The sequence below is a fragment of the Ornithodoros turicata genome, chromosome 5, assembly GCF_037126465.1.
Source record: "Ornithodoros turicata isolate Travis chromosome 5, ASM3712646v1, whole genome shotgun sequence".
NCBI classification, from domain to species: Eukaryota; Metazoa; Arthropoda; class Arachnida; order Ixodida; family Argasidae; genus Ornithodoros; species Ornithodoros turicata.
In genome coordinates, this window is record NC_088205.1 from 41,866,026 (window position 1) to 41,883,364 (window position 17,339).

Here is a 17,339-nt window from a genome sequence, read left to right on the forward strand (position 1 = left end):
GTTATCCCGTGTCGTAACACTCTGTAACCCAAAGTGCCTAAAAAGGGACATACGCACTTTACCGGGGAGTCACATAACGCAGTAAGGAAAGCGTACAAGAAGTTTGTCGCCGCCGCTTTCATACGTATTTCATAGCATGGCCACACCGTGAAGTACTTAGGTTTGTAAGGTTTACACTTCGGTTTGGAAAGAAGTATATGATGCGCTTATAGACTGAACGGCAGCTGCATCACGAAGCGAAAGACAGCTTTAAGGATGATGATGTTGATGTTGGCGAAAAAAATAATAGGGAGAGATTGAATTCATCACACGACAAATTCGGCCACTCCCATAAACAACGCCCCCCCCCCCCTTTCCCGAAGAAAAAAAAATAGAAAAAAAGGAAAACCCGCCGCTTTCGCGATAACTATCGGCCAAGGGCTGAATCATCGGTTAACGTAGCGCACAATGAATCGCACGTCCTAGTAGTCTGACTCCAACGCACTGCTCCGAATAAATGTCACAAGCGCTGACAAGGCAGCATCCCTCTTGTCAGGTGGCCAAGTACCCAGCACTTTTACAAGGTCAAATTTGCGGTTGTCCAGTCGGTCGAGAGCAGATTTCATGGTAGCACTTTGATACGTGTATCTAGAACCACGCCAGCGGCATGGCCGAGTGGGTTAAGGCGTTTCGCTCGTTGGTGTCGTGCTGACTGGGAGGTGGTGGGTTGGAATCCTACCACCGGCTGTGCTGTCTGAGGTTTCCCTGGGTTTTCCGGAGACTTTCCAGATGAATGTCGGTACAGTCCCCCTGAAGTCGGCCCAGGACGCATACTAACTCCCTTGTCCCCCCACTCCTTCATGCTGTCCTCTCTCCATCTGCTGCTTCGGGGCGCTAACACGAAAGTAAAAAAAAAAAGTATCTAGAACAGTGCACGAGAGTGTGATCAGTGCCCTCCACGGTTACACAAAGTGTACAGTTCGCTGAATCAGTCTTCCCAATTTTATGGAGGAATTGGCTCCCGTACGGGACGGTCTGGATAGACCGAGGTAACATGGACGGGGGAACTCTAAATTTCAGATCCGAGTCAACTAATGGAGCAACGAGGAGTTCCCGTCGCCTTGTAGCCATTGCTGTCTAGTCATAGTCTGTGTAAGAGACCTCATTACGTCTTGCACATCTGCTTTGGCGTACTGCACTGCAGATATCTTGACGAGGACAGATGTGCTAGGCTCGATACTTCATTCCCCCGTATGCCTGCGTGTCCAGGAATCCGGTGAAGTTTGATGTCATCACCAGGGGGGGGGGGTTTATAGAAAAAAAAAAAGGGGGGAGGAAAAATTTCTCTGCCATAGGCAGACTTGCTATTCCTTAAAAAAGAAGAAGAGGAGGAAGGAAAGCATCCGTGGATTGCATGTACTCAGCTTTGAGGAGTTTGTTCACATCATATGGTTGAGATGGTTAAGCGTATTTGTTGCACATCAGCGACATCCTGTCCACGCACAAATGCATATACAGGGTGTCCCAGAAAACGTGTCATTTAATTATAATAAAAAACTACTCCACCTAGAATCATGCGGTCAACGGCATTTGTTCTTACTATGTTTTTGCCACCTCCTGATGTAAATGTCATGTAACGTCAGTTTTATTATGTTAATTTTTTGTAAACTGAACTCTGAAATCTGCCTATTTACTCCATCAGTGCGAAGGGCGTGCCGCATTTGCTCAAATTCATGATACCTGACAGGGATGTTGAGGGCCTATCCCATCGGGAAAAAATAGCCGACCATCATGGTTTTCGGAGCACTCAGAGCACAGCGCTCGATGATCTTTGAGCGCAATCGTTGCAATCCAGTTGAAAGAAGAGGACGATGACGATGATTCACGAGAGCAGACAACCACGTGCAGACGATGTGGCGTAGATTCGTAGCGGAAGAGCACTTTGATTGGTTCATCTGCAGTTGGGCGCTTCCGGAATCGCGGACGCTGTGCGAAAATATCTGGCATGGGCAGATCGGCGGCAAACGCTCACATTTTTGACGCCTCGCGCAGGGCGTCCGACGCTGAGCGAAGTTCGCAGGTTTTTCGCTGTACATTCGCTCCATGGAGGTTGCCCTTAAAGCATGATGTTCTGCTATTTTTTTCAATGGGATAGCTCCTCAATATCTCTGTCAACTATCATGAATATGAGTAAATTCGACACGCTCTTCACATTGGTGGGGTAAAAAAGTGACCTTTACTTGGCAAATTTCCGGGTTTAGTTCGCAAAAATGTACATAATAAAACTTATGTCACAGGACATTCACATCAGGACGTGGCAAAAACATAGTAAAAAAATGCAGTTGACCGCATGATTCTAGGGGGCGTAGTTTTTTTTTTTTTTAATTATAATTCAATGACACGTTTTTTGGGACTCCCTGTACAAACAATGGCTGGAAATTGCAGAAGCCACGTGTAGCACATCGATGGACATGTAGGTCACTGTGTAAAAGTATCTTGCCATTGTTCGTGTAAGAACACTTCCTAGTCAGGATTCTATGAAGCGTACGAGGCGCAGTTACCAAAGGAATACCAGACAGCGCAGACTTTCACCAGAACACCTGTTCAATAATAATTAAGAGCAGATTTAGACGTAAAAGGTGAGCTACAATTTGTGGTTACATGGAGTGGTGCACGTGCTGCAGGGTAGGACTGCGGATAATGTCGACCATTTGGAGCTCTTTAATGTGCGTCGGACATCTCCGACACACGGTGCTGGAAGTAATGTGTACGTGTCTTCCCATTTCGCCTAATGCTTTTTTCTCAGATTATCTCCCAGTCACTCGCCATGTTCCTTCCTCCGGAACTGCACTGGGTCCCAGTTTGCCTGCTGAGGCGTACATGTCACGTGAAGAAAGAAAACGGTACTTCTTTTTCGTTGCAGCCTGTGCTTGATCATCACAGATCGCATTTTAAGCAAAATGTCTATTTTTCTTTGCACTCCTCGTGCCTACGTCACCTACAAATACGAAAACACATTCCCCGTGTTTAACAAAGGGGTTGTATTTTACATTCAAAGTTTTCACTCGCGAAGCACCAAGCCAGAAGGTGAACACATTTTTAAAGCAGAAAGAAGACGACTGAGAGCATCTAATTTTAATGAGACAAGACTTTTGTGCAGAAGGCTGCACTACTTGAGGTCTAACCGAAGGGTAAGCAAAGGGTTCAACGACAATGTTCAGTTCCGATGTGCATCACATGTCCATCTGCGCATGAGATCAGCCTCCGTTAGCCGACTTGAATTGTTTCCCTCCTCGCCGCGTTGTCAAAAACGAAATGTCTCGCTCATTAAAGGGGAGCTAAAATGCAAAAACAACTATTTCTCAAATGCAAGTCCGCGTTTCGATTAGTACGAGTATAATGCACGCAAAATTAGTTCACACACCGCTACCGTTTAGAAGAAAAATGCAATGAAAACAGGGCCGTCTTTGGTGGTGGTGGCGCTGGTGTTGCTTCTGGAAGAGCTCGCCGTTGTCGGCCTCACAGAGGTGCGGCCAACGTCACGACTAACGCTCTGAGGGAATGCGCGTACTGGGCCGACTTCTAAGGGAACTGTGCCGACATATGTCTGAAGATGTCTGAGGAAAACCAGGAAAAACCCCAGACAGCACAGCCGGCACCGGGATTCGAACCCGGGTACCTCCAAGTCTCGACGAGACACGGCCAGCATGGCCAGCGTTGGCGGCAACGAATGGGAGGAACTCAGGAAGCATGATTTGCGGCATCCGATCAGACAGCAGGAGAATTGCGCGCATTGCTCCATGGCGTGGCAGGTGCGTTCACGCGCAGCATGGACTAAAGGCACCCTACGTATATGGTGAGCTACTTATACCCGAGCTGAAGCGGCGTTCACTGTGTAGTGCCGAGGCAAGAAAGAGTCCGGTATAATTCGGATTGTCGCTTCCCAACGGAATCCAAGTTTTGAATTACGACAACAAGTGCGAAATCAACATAGCACATAATGTAATTTGAAGTGAACTTGTGGTGGCATTTTAGTGCCCCATTAATGTCTACGAGCAAATACAACTGAAGATGAACAGCTTGGTCACATCGACGGGGGTTCAATTTGCCAGTCGAAAGGAAGAGTCCAAGTTGCCAGTTCAAGTATCTAGGGTGGGGCAACCAACTTCCAGCCTGATACAGCTTTATCCCGACGTGGTTCAGAAAAAACCTTCTCAGAGCTGCGCGAAAAGAGAACCAGAGGTTGGTACCACTGGGAAGACTAGTGATATTTCGACTTTTGATTTGAAGTGCTCAGTCGGAAAATACTGAAAAGTATTATATTGTTTGCAATGTCATTCAGAAGGCTTAGTGAAAAGGACGATAAGTCCACATGTGTCGTTCGAAGAAGAGTTCGTACACTGTCGAGCTACAGGCGCCACGAGCCTCCGGCTATGATGCAAAACCGCATCACTCGGTCCTTCTGGACACCCTGCTTTTTTCGCGACACTTGATTAGAACTGTGTCGATAATGCACACAGGGGCGGAGCCATTCCCTGCTGACGTCAATCAGTGATAGTAATGCCCACTTGTTGGCAATCCAATTTCACCTAATATGAAGGCACGACAGTCCCATTTCGCCTAATGGCAGGAACCTCTCTCGTCCTCTTAATCCTAAAAAAATCGCATTAGGCGAAACGGGACGTAACCCAATGTATGCACTATTGGAGAAAGGTTTGGGTTTTTTTAAAACCCATTATCAATTTTATTAATCAAACCTTCCGCATTTTTTTTCGAGGATATTTGTGGGAGCTTTCTCAGACTGCATTTCCATAGCTGTTGCACTGGGGAAGTTGCAATTGCACATTTTGCCTCCGTGTACATATGCGAACCGTGCCAAGACTGTTATGTAGTCCCCAATCCACGTGCCCCAAACATCTCATATTACGTGACTAGCACATCGATCAAGGGTATATTCTCTGCTCTATGTCTAATTAATAGATAAAACACAATATTCCAATTGATGTTTTAAAGTTACTATACCATACATGCATCGGCTCACATTTTAATTACTGCTTGTTGATTTGCAGCACGTCTTCGAAATCATTGGATTGGATTGGAAAAGAAAGAAAAATATCAAACTTATATTATCAAATATCGAAATCATCCTTGTGGTGACTAAGTACTCCAAAAGGAATTCTTACGTATCCTAGAAAATATCCACTATGCTCATATGATCAACGGTCTTTTTGGAAAACACAAAATAGTTATGATGCACAATCAGTACAGCTTTATGCTAGCTCCAACTTATAAAACAGCTATTAAAAGTAATGTCATTGATTTTCTGAACATGACAAATTGGCAGTATAAAACGTATGCCAATAATTATCGTCGTCCGATATCCCACAATGCAGAACGTCTTATGGTCATCAAACTTTGCAGTATAACGTAGTCAGATAGCGCAATAGCACAAGCTAGGGATGGGCCAACCTAATACGGGAATCCGAATCCCAGTGCCCAAAACGGCGAATCGAATCTTTCGAATCCACCAACCACGTTTATTTGCTTCTTTTTAAAATTGACTAAATCAATGCCTACTTGTCAGAACCGCTGCTTCCGCCCTCTGCGGATATCTTCAAGCATTGCAAGGACAACCAAAAATATCCCGATTTGAGGAAACTGTCGAAAAAGTTCCTGATCATACCCCCTCGACAGACTCTTCAGCACATGGGTGTCATAGCTGATAAAAAACGCAGTAGGCTAGACCCTGAGCGGGTGAGAATGCTGGAGTTTTTGAACAAAAATCGGCATTACTTTAAAACTTTCAGTTGTGTTTTCTTGTTTGTTTACATTGCTCTAGAGCCTGGACTGAAAGTGTTCAAGCAGGAATCTTACATTGATAGGATAGGATTTGGCTGATGGTCGACGTATGTATGTACAGCACTGTGCACACTTAACAGTAACACGACCTTCGTACAATCGGTGAACCCAGTAGAAAGTGCGGCAAGGGTTCGCCACAATGCGAGTAGTAAACATGTAAGTCGAAACCTGACCTTCATGTTTGCAACTCGCATTGTCGGGAACCGTTGCGCACTTTCTACTGGGGCCACCGATTGTACGGAGGTCGTGTTACAGTTAAGTGTGCACCGTGCTGTACGCTGCTGAAGGCAGTTGGGGCCTGTGTCAAGCCCTCGGACTTGTTGTCCCGACTCCCTTTCACGAAAGTCATAAATAAACAGTATTATTATTTATATATATTGCTGCGGAGTCCCTCGGCAGAGCTCTACAACATGTCCAATATGCGTGCCGCAGAAGAGAGTTCGAGAATGCACACTCCCCATAGAATCGAGACGCTTTGCATAGACGGAACACGGCACGATATTTTCTTTTCAGAATCTGGTAGAAAATAAAATATAAAATAAAGGACCAGTTTTAGCAGCTTGGAAGCACACTACGGAAACGATACGATAAAGGAAGATGAGCAACGTGATGTCAGCCACTTCAAAGGAATGAGGCTTATCATGTTTTGGAGCCGTTATCGTGAACACCGTCGGATCAAATCCTCTATATGTAATGCATTCATTGGATACATCAAGCACGAAAATGGCTACGGTATTTTTATTTCTATTTTATGCAGAAGATAAATGTGTCCCGTTTTCCGCCATGATGCCGTATCCCGAATTTTTGTCTTGTTTCTTGTGATTGTATTTTATGGTATGTAACGATGACAGCTTTTGTTTGTTCTAGTGTTTCTTTACAACGTATTTACATCTGCATGATTTAAGAGGCCGCCTGAAAAATGTGTTTTTCCCCTTTTTCGTTCATGCGTGGTTGTATCATATTCTTTCTTTGAATTTTCTCGCTGGACATGTCAAACGCTCGCTATGGCTCTTGCGCTTTGTAATCATTGGAACTGCTGGACGAAAATATATTGTCGTTACAGCTGGTCGCCAGCATATACGGGGTGTTTCACGGAGGTCTCCCTGCTGAATAATTCGTAAACAGGTGGCGCTATCGAAAAGCTTTCTTTTCGGTGATCATTTGCATACGTTCATTAATTAAACAAAATTCCCAACTTTTAAACTTTACTTCCGACGCTTTCGGAACCTCTGTTTTTCCGATTGTGTCAGCGAAGAATGTAAAAAAAAAAAAAAAAAGAAAAAGAAAAGAAAAAAATAGAAAGACGTGTCAACGCTTAGTGATCTTTTCGAGAAATTTATTGCTTTCTCAAGGTTAAACAAGGTTAAAATCTGGGCTGTTTGATCACAGATTATTATTGGTTTCGGTTCACATATTTCTTGCGCGGAGCAGCTTACCCATGCGCCCTTTCACTCAGCTGTCCGCCTGTCAATTACATGTTCATCCGCCTGGTTCACACGCGGGTATGAACGCGAGGGTGACGGAAGGATAAGGGACGGATGGAGAGACGCTTCGATGTGCCTTCTCCGCGCAAAAAAATATGCAAACCGAAACCAATTAATTTCTCGAAAAATAACCAAGTGTCGACGGGGGTTTTGTTCTGGAATATTCTTGGCTGAAGGTTGCGATCGGTAAAACACAGGTTCCAAAAACATCCGAAGTACAATTTAAAAGTTAAGAGTTATACTTAACTAATGAGCGCATGCAGATGATCCGCTCACTGCGTACTTCTTCTCTTAGGGATGCTCACTGAAAAACAAAGTATTTCAGTAGCTCCAGCTGCTTACTAATTATTCAATCGGGGGCCTTCGTGAAACACTTCTTCTTTCTCCAGTCCAATCCAACACTTCGTTTCATTCGTTGTATTCATTTATACCACGTACAGAAAGGACCGAACAGGAAAGGTACGAAAGGGTCTGCGGTGGACTGCGCCACTGCGGATGCAAGGAAAGGAACGACCATGTAGCGATGGTGTGCACTGTCACTGCTGGGGAACGGATAGTCGCCCGACGAAGTAGAAAATGCTCGTTTAGCTCACCTCTGTAGGGATCACCTGGCTGACACCATGAGGGTGCACACGATATTGTTTATTTCGTTATGTGTATGTATAGAGCCCGTTTAACAGGACCCGATGCTCAACGGAACATACCGTTCACTTTGCAACGTCGCGGTACGGTACACGGTGCGATAATCCGAAAAGATATCACGATACGCGAGAGTGACGCTGTTGACGTTTTATTAGATCGTGGAAGGAGACGGTACGGTTAATTAACGTTGTAGCGCTCCCGCATGGCAAATCCCGAACCCTGAAACGTGAAGCCTTTCGATGTTACGCTGTTGAGAAGCTCTGTTATTGCAATTCATTGCGTTGCATCCACGAAGTGTTCAATCACCTTGAGCAGCGCAAAAATGCTACGGGGGTCCACACCGCCATCTTGCTTCTCGCGTAATTGGTCTTCTTCTTCTTCTCCTCGCGGAGCCCCGCAACCCGCGTGACGTCTACGATAACACGGTACGCTATTCCTCGAGAATATTTGTACCGGCGATACGCTACCGAAGCTCCGATAGCGTGGCGCATACGCCATGAGACCAACGCCGTAGCGGCTATCGTATCGGAGATGCAGTAACGGTCCACAAAAACTCTGATTATTTCAAGTTGGCGCGATCCAAACGTCACGCGACTGCACTTGAAAACCGTTTCGGTAGGCCAGGTTTACACCAGTGTTGTACCGCTACCAAAACTAAGTAATGAAATACCGCTACTCCACAGAAAAGTAACGCAATACTAGCGTCGCTACAACTTTAAAAATGTAACGAGATACCGCTACCAAATAAAAGTAACGTAAATACTATGCCGCTACTTATCCGCTACCGTACCCTTCTCTATGCAACACCTTACCGTAGGCATCTCGTTGTCGAATGCATCTAAAGACGGTGCAATATTTAAGTTCCCTCACATAGATGGCATGCAGTATAAAGTATACCACTACCTACAGCCAATATATATTATTTCACATTGATCTTGGCCTTGAGATGATGCGCATAATTTAATGCACATAGCGCATGTGTGCATTTAATAATTTTCCCGTCAGAATGTTTGGAGCACAAGACAAGTTTTCTGCAGTGATAATATTTTGTCCAAGATATCTGCGGATCCCATTCTCAAACTGTTCCGTCTGCTTCCTGTCGACGGATTGATCAGTGTGATCAAGTGGCGCAACTGCAATGATAAGCGACGACACATCGAGTCATCAATAAATGGCTACCATGAGTTGACAACATCAAACGAATGGCATACTGTTTGCTCTCGCCAGGGCCAACGCCGTGCTGTTGGCATACTGCACCAAAGCTTAGGTCTCACAGGAATTAGGAGTTAGTCTTGTTGCCTATCTCCTGCTTCACTTCTTCCAGCCACACGACGGCTTCCCTTACAAAGCGTTTGACTATACGAAAATCTACGTTTAATACGCTTCTTCCGGTAGCATGAGTTCATCAGTAAGAGTCTACCCGTGTGAGATCACCTCCGTAATGAAACATTTAGAGAGAGAGAAATATCATGTAGCTTTTCCCTGAACATATCAAACGCTGTCAGCAATCAATTGCTTTAAGGTTAATCGCCTGTGTACCGCCATCAAGCAACTGTGCAAAGAGCGTTAATAAAGATGTTGGCATACACTGGCTCCCGGATAATATTATTATTTGTACATTTTGTGTAGCTCATATACCCACATTGTAGCGTATGTAATGTGAGAAAATAACTAGACCGCTTTCGTCAACCTGTGTAAGCTTAGGTAATTCTATCTCGCAAGAAGTTCTTCACGTGAGGCACAACACATTAAAGAAAAGTCGGCGGTACGTTTGGAGAGCAATGAATGACTATAGCGATATCTCATTGTGTTTCTGATATATTTTCTTATTCCTGTTCCAAAAGACATGGCGCTTTGTTTATCAGCTCCGAACAATAAAGCTGCAAAACACAGTTTTAAATGTGCTGTCAACACGCAGGTGATGGTCCAAATTATCCGCAGTCCTACCCTCCGGCACGTGCAACATGTCGCTGCACTGCGCAGACAAACCTTACGTGTAACATCACAGTACCATTACCATTATCAACACGCTCACACTAGTTTTGCAACTGATTGTATGACGGAAACTACCTGCGTAGCCAATATTATGCATAACTGTGTGTGCTTCGCAAATGTGAGCTAAAAAGTTAGAAAATGCACAGAATAACAGAAATTATATTCTTAACTATTCAATTGCGGCATAGCGGGACAGCGGCGGTGAATGACCCACCACGTCATCATTCCATTCATGTGTGTGTGTGTGCGCGCGCTTAGCTTATAAAAGTTAGCAATCTAGTAATGTAGACACTTTTTTTTTTCTCTCTGTTTCTTTTTTGTTGTCCCGGCCTCTGTTTTCACGTGACCACTTGTTGTGTTATATATAGATGTCAGCTCTTTATCACTTCTGTACCTGACGAAATGCAGACTACTGAAGAAAGCTTGTACGTCAATAAAGAGTAGTTTCAGTGTTTTTATCTTTTTATCACTTATAAAAGTTAGTGAAATTGAGGAAGATTGTCACATCAGTCTGCCTAATTAACGAGTAACTGAAACGAATGACAAGAAGAAATTCTGGTTCATCGTTATCTCACTTTTTCTCTCTGTGTTCCACGTCTTCCATATTATGAAAGGTAGCGGAGAAAGATTCCGCCGCTATCCATATTTGTAGCGGAAATACTTTTTCCGTTACCAATTTAAAAAGTAGCGCAATCGCTACTCCGCTACTGAAAAAAGTAGCGAATACGGTAGCAGAGCAACTAGTAGCGCCGCTATGTACAACACTGTTTACACAGAAACGCGCGGGAGCTCGTGACGAATCACAGTGAAGCCACGCATTTATCGCTCGGTACGGAATAACGAAACGTCGACCGTCGGGCCCCTGCACTGCAAGTTTTTTTTCCATCACATTTGCGTAATTGGCTTCATACTTTTGTTGTACGAGCTTGAATACCTTGTTATCGGTAATAGCTACCGGGGAAGTATATACGGTAGTCAAGTAATTGACTACGTGGACATAGGTAGTCCTACCTATGCCCACGTCATGTCCCCGCAGTAGCGAAGCACATGGAACAAAAAGTACAACCGTTTACTCTTCCAGATACCTGTTTGAAATTAGTTTGCACGCGAATGTCTGATGCGTCTGCCGTGTACCGTCGCTGTCACGGGATCTTTCTATTGATGGCCTTGTCGGAAATGGCGACTGTCCCATTTTGCCACCGTGTGCGTGTTGGGCGCTCGTAGGTGGTCGACTGACGTGCAATTTCCTCCAAGCAGGCATCCAGGCAGGCATATTATGGGAGTGATGACAACTACGAGACCCATCGTTACATTTTCACCAAATTACCGCGACCAATGTGGTGCAAGTGGATCGTCTCTGCGATGAAACGCCCCAAACATGAACATGATCAAAATAAAATTGTTCTTGTATCTGAATTGCAACATTGCTTATATGTTGCAGTTCCGTAAGCAGTAGCTCAATGGAGCTCCACGCGTCCAACCTGATTACAGTATGAGTGGTTAGTTTCGCAGCATTAATACATCACCAATTCGAATGAAGACACGTTCGGGGAATGTTTCACGGTACTTTAAGGGGTCTCGTCAAGCCGCCTTATTGGCAGCTGTTTTGCCAGTGCTTCCCACCACCAATGTGGGTAAATAAAACTATATAACTAAAGGGATAGTCTGACACCACTCGAATTTTGAGGTTAGAATCGAAAAGGACGACACATACACAGGCAGCGGACTAACAAAAAATTTTCTCGCTTTATTGCATGTTTTATTGCTTTTAAAATGACGTACCAAACTGCCCAAGTTTTAACACGTACTCTTCAAAGTAAGTTAAATGGAAAGTTTCATTTCGAAGAAGGTGGTAGTTTGTGACAGGAACAAGAAAAACGGACGGCCAGTGTGGTAAACATGAGGAACCTCACGATGGTGTGCGACCACGATAAAGGTTATTGAGGACTCTTGTGAGGTGTGACAAAACACAAGCAAGGGGGGGGGGGGGATATGTTTCATAGAAAGAAAAGAAAGGAAAATGGAAAGGTCAGTCAGGCTAATGCCGGCTTGCTATTCCAAAAAGAAAACTCAAAATGAACAAAACAACAAAAAAAAAAGAAAGAGAAAAAAGAAAGAAAGAAAAACAGTTAGTGCAACACAGGCACGACATACGCCACAAAAAAGCCCAGTCAGAGGGCAGACGCAAGGCCCGAGTCTTTCAGGAAGCGGAACAGAGCTGTGGTGACGGCCCAATGGGTATAGGCCGAGGGACCAAGGAGGGTGGTCATGGACATTGTGTTGCACCCAAGCTGCATTAGACGGCGACGGAGGACTTGCCGTTGGGGAAGGTGCTGCTGGCAGTGCAGAAGATAACGAGGAATGTCGGCCACCTCGACACAGCTGGAACACAAGGGGGGAGCTGTATTGGCCCATTTTGTAAAGAAGCAATGGGGTGCGAGCAACGTTGAGACGGAGGCGGTGCAGCAGTGATTCCTCCTGATGACTGTAGCGACACGCAATGAAGAAGGCAACCGAGGGGACGAGGGACTGCATGTGACTGCTGTAGGCGACGGCCTCAGATCTAAATTCTTGGGCATGGGTGGCACACTGGCGGCGAATAGATAAATGGCAAGCCGAAAGTGTAAGGGGCAGACGTGCAGTGGCAGGAGTAGTAGCTGTGGCAGCTCGTCTTGTAGCCGCGTCTGCGCGTGTGTTACCTACCGGTCAGGCCCACGTGACCGGGCACCCATTGGAGGGACAAAGATGACCATTGGCGCGGAGCCTGTTGTACATCTGCATGATCAGGCTGGGTATATCCTGCATGAGGTTGGGGCGGGACGACATCAAGCGGAGGAGCGACGCCTTGCAGTCGGTGAGGACGACCCATTTTCCAGGAGGAATGTCAGAAATATATTCCAGGGCGGTAAGGATGCCCAAGAGTTCAGCCTCGGTGGACGACATGGGGTAGGGCAGTTTTTATGCCTGTTCATGGTCTGTATCGGTGACGTAAAAGGTCGCGCCCGATGCGTCAGGCATTACGGAGTCATCGATGAAGATCAATTTGTCGGCAACGGGGATGAGTAGAGGTGAGGTGGGCCAAAGTGAGTTGTTGGGCTACCACAGGGCTGATTCCCTGTTTTCGGGGAAGGTTCGGTATAGTAGCGTGAATGCGAGGCCGTTCTAAGGTACACATTGCTGGCACAAAGGAAGGGGCAGGTCTCGAGGACCGCAGATAATCTCGTAAGCGGGCAACTGCATTAGCAAAAGCGGACGCACAGCTCACAGCAATGCGGCGAAGGGGATGAAAAGGGCGTAGACGCGGAGGGTGGCAGAATCCCGCAGAATTGGGATAGGCTGCTCCCGAGCTTCGGCGAGTACGGAATATGTCTCCGTTGTTCGAGGGACTCCAAAATAGGCACGGAGATTGCTGGCTTGGAGGTTCAGGAGCTCCCGTTCTTGGGTGCTGCTGAGGGCATTCAGACGGTTAATGTTAACGGTGCAAATTCGGACGGTTAGGATCATGTAGTTTTAATGGTAAGCTTCTGTGGAGAATCTACACTTCATCAGCCGCAATTCGCAAGTCTGATGAAGCGCAGATTCTGCACGAAAGCTTATCATTAAAACTACATGCTCCTTATCGTTTGAATTTTAATCTGACTACTTCCTTCGTGGACTTATCCACGTTTGTTTTGTTTTATGTTATCTATTTATATACCTGAATAACTTTAACAGTTACTTCGACCAAAAGCGGTAACTAGTTACAGTTACAAATTAATTGTAACTTGTTACTACCCAAGACTGCATTTATGGCGCAGATTTGAATTTGGATTTATTTTGAAAGGGATTCCTGAAGTGGCTACTGCTTTTCCGCACGTTATTCTTCTTGTGCATAGGGTGTAAGACAATGACATAAAGAAGGCCTTCTTCCATAATGAAATAACCCGTAAGACAAGTGACGACGAGAGGAAGGCACACCAGCGAGTCGTCTCATTTCTCCGTATTGATTAACTGAAGATTGAATATACATGTAGCCGTAATAAAGCACTAAAAAAGGTTGACAATGAAGAGCACAGTTTGCAGCGTAAAAGAAAAGGAAAACAGGCAAATGCTTTGATCAAGCGACGTTTTAGATAGGTACATATAGAAAGGATAACACATGGAGACGAAGGTGCGACCAGCCGCGTTTTCCCAGCATGTTTTCCCTTCACTTCAAGGCTCCTACCGTTGCTCCTATCATGACCGAATATTTCGGGATACCCCACATCAGTTCGCACCATGAATACAAAAGTGGCACCCCTTCCAGATTACATATACATAACCTCCGCTCGCTGAACTTTCTGCATGTAGCATTTGTGTACATATTCTTCAACGTGCGACCTTGAATGCGGCATAAAGAGAGCTTGTCGCTGGAAACGACGCCCGAGCATTACGTCTGCCTGGAGTCCTTGTGAAAAGACACAATAGAATCTCATTTGGTGAGCACAGAGAGCCGACGGGTCGCCCACCTCCGAAGGGGGCTCCGTCTGTGTTTGGCATCCGAGGTTCAATGGCACATTCAAAGCGGCAGATGATGGGATCCGTTCTTGGTAATGTGGGGTAAAGACTCGCAGGGAATTCGGATGTCAGTGGACTGGCGTCGCTCAGTGTCATTCTTCCACTGAAGGTATTCGAGCTTGTCCGCTACTCTGGGGGGCTATTGTATTGTTGTGGAGGTGGGTCGGTGTTGAGTAACAGATGCGTGTAACCAACTTTAGTTGTAGAGTACCGAATCTGCCGTGCAATATGCAGCCTGCACGGAGACTTAATATTTCATATTATTTTGCCCTCAATCGTAAAAAGCATTACAAAGGGGGATACAAAAAGTACAAAAGTGAAGCATAATGGAACACCAGCGGTACAAAATCAAATAACGAACAAGTGCGTGCAATGCAACACATATTGATATCACCACCCCATTTTTTTGTTCAGTCTATCATCATCATCATCATTGATATCACGCAAAAAAAAAAGAAAAAAAAAGAACGTTGATACTTATATGCGAAAGGATTCCGGGTTGGGTTATACGCGTTAAATACACGTTGCCCATCAAAAAATAGTCCACAGTGAATAACCCGTTATACTCCAGTGGGTTCCTTCCCATTGTGGTATACCAGGGAATGAAACTGCGGACGCCACAGCAAGAATGGCTCACCACAAAGCAACCGTATCGTCCACACCTGTCTCCTCACTCAAGCTGCTAGGGAAAAATCCGTCAAACTGTGAACATCCTATCTCCGTCCAACAGACTATTTAGCCTTCATAGACCCAGACTTAGCTTTCACACCCCCTACGCAACATATACCATGAAGTCTACAAACAGCCCTCCACCGAACTCGGCTGCGTGTGCTGCTAGCCAACAGTGTTGTGCATCGGTACAGACGATCGGCCTCTACATATTGCCGAACGTGTGGCACCACCGAAGACACCCTACATATAATCATGCAATGCCCAAAGTACTCCACAGAACGATCAAGGCTTGAGAGCATCCTCTCTAAGCTGGACGGTCGACCTCTCTCTTATGTGACTATTATGAGTTCCTGGCAAAGTGAAACTCTGCTATACCTGCTCTTCATTTTTAAGGCGAGGGCAGTACTATTTTGGAAACGTGATGTGGGCAAGACTTGGGCCTGTCCCATCCTACAGTTGGCAAAACAACTCATCAGACGACCGCATTAGCAACACTATGCTACTATTTAAAAGACTCCCGCATTATCATGCGTTACTACCACACAAATTAAATCACCTTAGCACCGGGATGGACCTTACATCCCTGGTCTTTGTACATATGTATTTGTTTTGTCGCGTGTATACGTGTATGTGTATTCTGGTTTGGTGTTGTGTTATATTTATGGAGGGTACGTATGGTGTCTTCTGAAACGCATATTTTGTTCTTTTGTCTTTGCAGGTGGATTACTGCTGCGATGCTCAGCGAACCGTTCTTGGATACATTATTGGATCACGTAAGCTTCACCTATATGTTATGTACCCATCCAGTTATTGTAATATGTGCTCGAGTATTGCGCTGGAGTGTTGAACTACGAAGAAATATTGAAAACTCTGTGAGTTGATATAGGCAGATGACATTGTCATCGCCAATCGAGATATCTCGCACTGTACCTATCGATGTCGGTGATCTTGTCAGCGATTAGCATATATGAATTATTTTGTATCCGCGAAACAAACGGTTTCTCTCATTTCAAGCGCCTTTGGGAAGACTTAAAGAAAAACATGATTGTCTAGGCAGTATTCCACATGCATCTTCGAACAAATATCTGTGAATAGAGGGGAAATAACCGCATAAAAGAGAGAAGAAGGAGTGACTCAGAATGGAATCCTCTGTTTGGCCAGCGGCGAAACTTTTCTCGAACCGTTCAGTGAGAGAACCGCGAGCGAAAAGGATTCACTAACACTGATTGTTTAGCAGTGCTCATTGCGCGTCGGCAGGAATCGCCAAAGTGATTTTCCAATCGCAGTACTCATCACCAGAGGTGGGCAAAACTCCTCACGGTCTTTGCCCTCACCTCGATTTTCCTGGACGGAACTTTGTCCTCACCTCACCTCACCTCAACTACTTTTCGGAGAAGTTCCCTCACCTCACCTCACCTCAAAAAAATTCAGAGATTTTTCCTCGCCTGCCCTCACCTCAAATAATTTTTCAGAAAATTTTCCTCGCCTCACCTCACCTCAAAACATCCGAAAAATGTCCTCACCTCACCTCACCTCAGCCTTTCCTGAAAAAATCTTTCCTCATCTCACCTCACCTCAAAACCTTTTCAGAGAATTTCCCTCACCTCACCTCAGCCTTGCATAAAAATGTTTCCCTCACCTCACCTCAAATTCCGTGAGGTGAGGGGGTTCAAGGCGCCCTCACCTCACTTGCAGTTAGGAGGGTGCCCCTCCCTGCTCAAGGTCGACGCTTCTCACTTTTTTAAATGACGAAAGTACGCAGCGTAAAGCAAGTATCGAGACTAAAGCATCAGGTCCCGACTCTCTGCTTCAGCGGTAGATTGTGACTGCAGGTGTTCGTGGCGCAAGCGCAACAAAGGCCAGAAAGCGCCACGACTGCGGTGAGTACCTGATGAATGGCGATGATAGCTAAAATTATTTACGGATCATGTCCTACGCATTATATCATGGCCGCTCGCCATCAGCTAGTGTGATGGCAGGTGCATTGCTAATTGTCTCGTTCACCGCCTTCGCATGGCATCCGATAGGTTGAGCGCAACAGTGGTGGTCGAATCGAAGCGCAGCTTTGTGAATCATAATCGTATGAGTGTCACGTCATCAGTGCACCCAATGTCGTGCCCCCTACTTTTTGTGAGATGTGCAGCCAGAGTCTCTAGACCCATCGTCAGGACT

At 45.5% G+C, this 17,339-nt stretch overlaps 1 protein-coding gene across 1 annotated transcript in view; it reads left to right on the forward strand.

Annotated features, from left to right (window-relative positions):
* The window catches only part of LOC135394401 (uncharacterized), a 158,332-nt gene that overhangs the window by 78,202 nt on the left and 62,791 nt on the right, over window positions 1-17,339 (forward strand). Inside the window, exon 2 of the mRNA XM_064625129.1 lies at window positions 15,886-15,940. The gene's annotated coding sequence lies outside the window, so the exon portion shown is untranslated. The remainder of the gene's footprint in view (window positions 1-15,885; window positions 15,941-17,339) is intronic.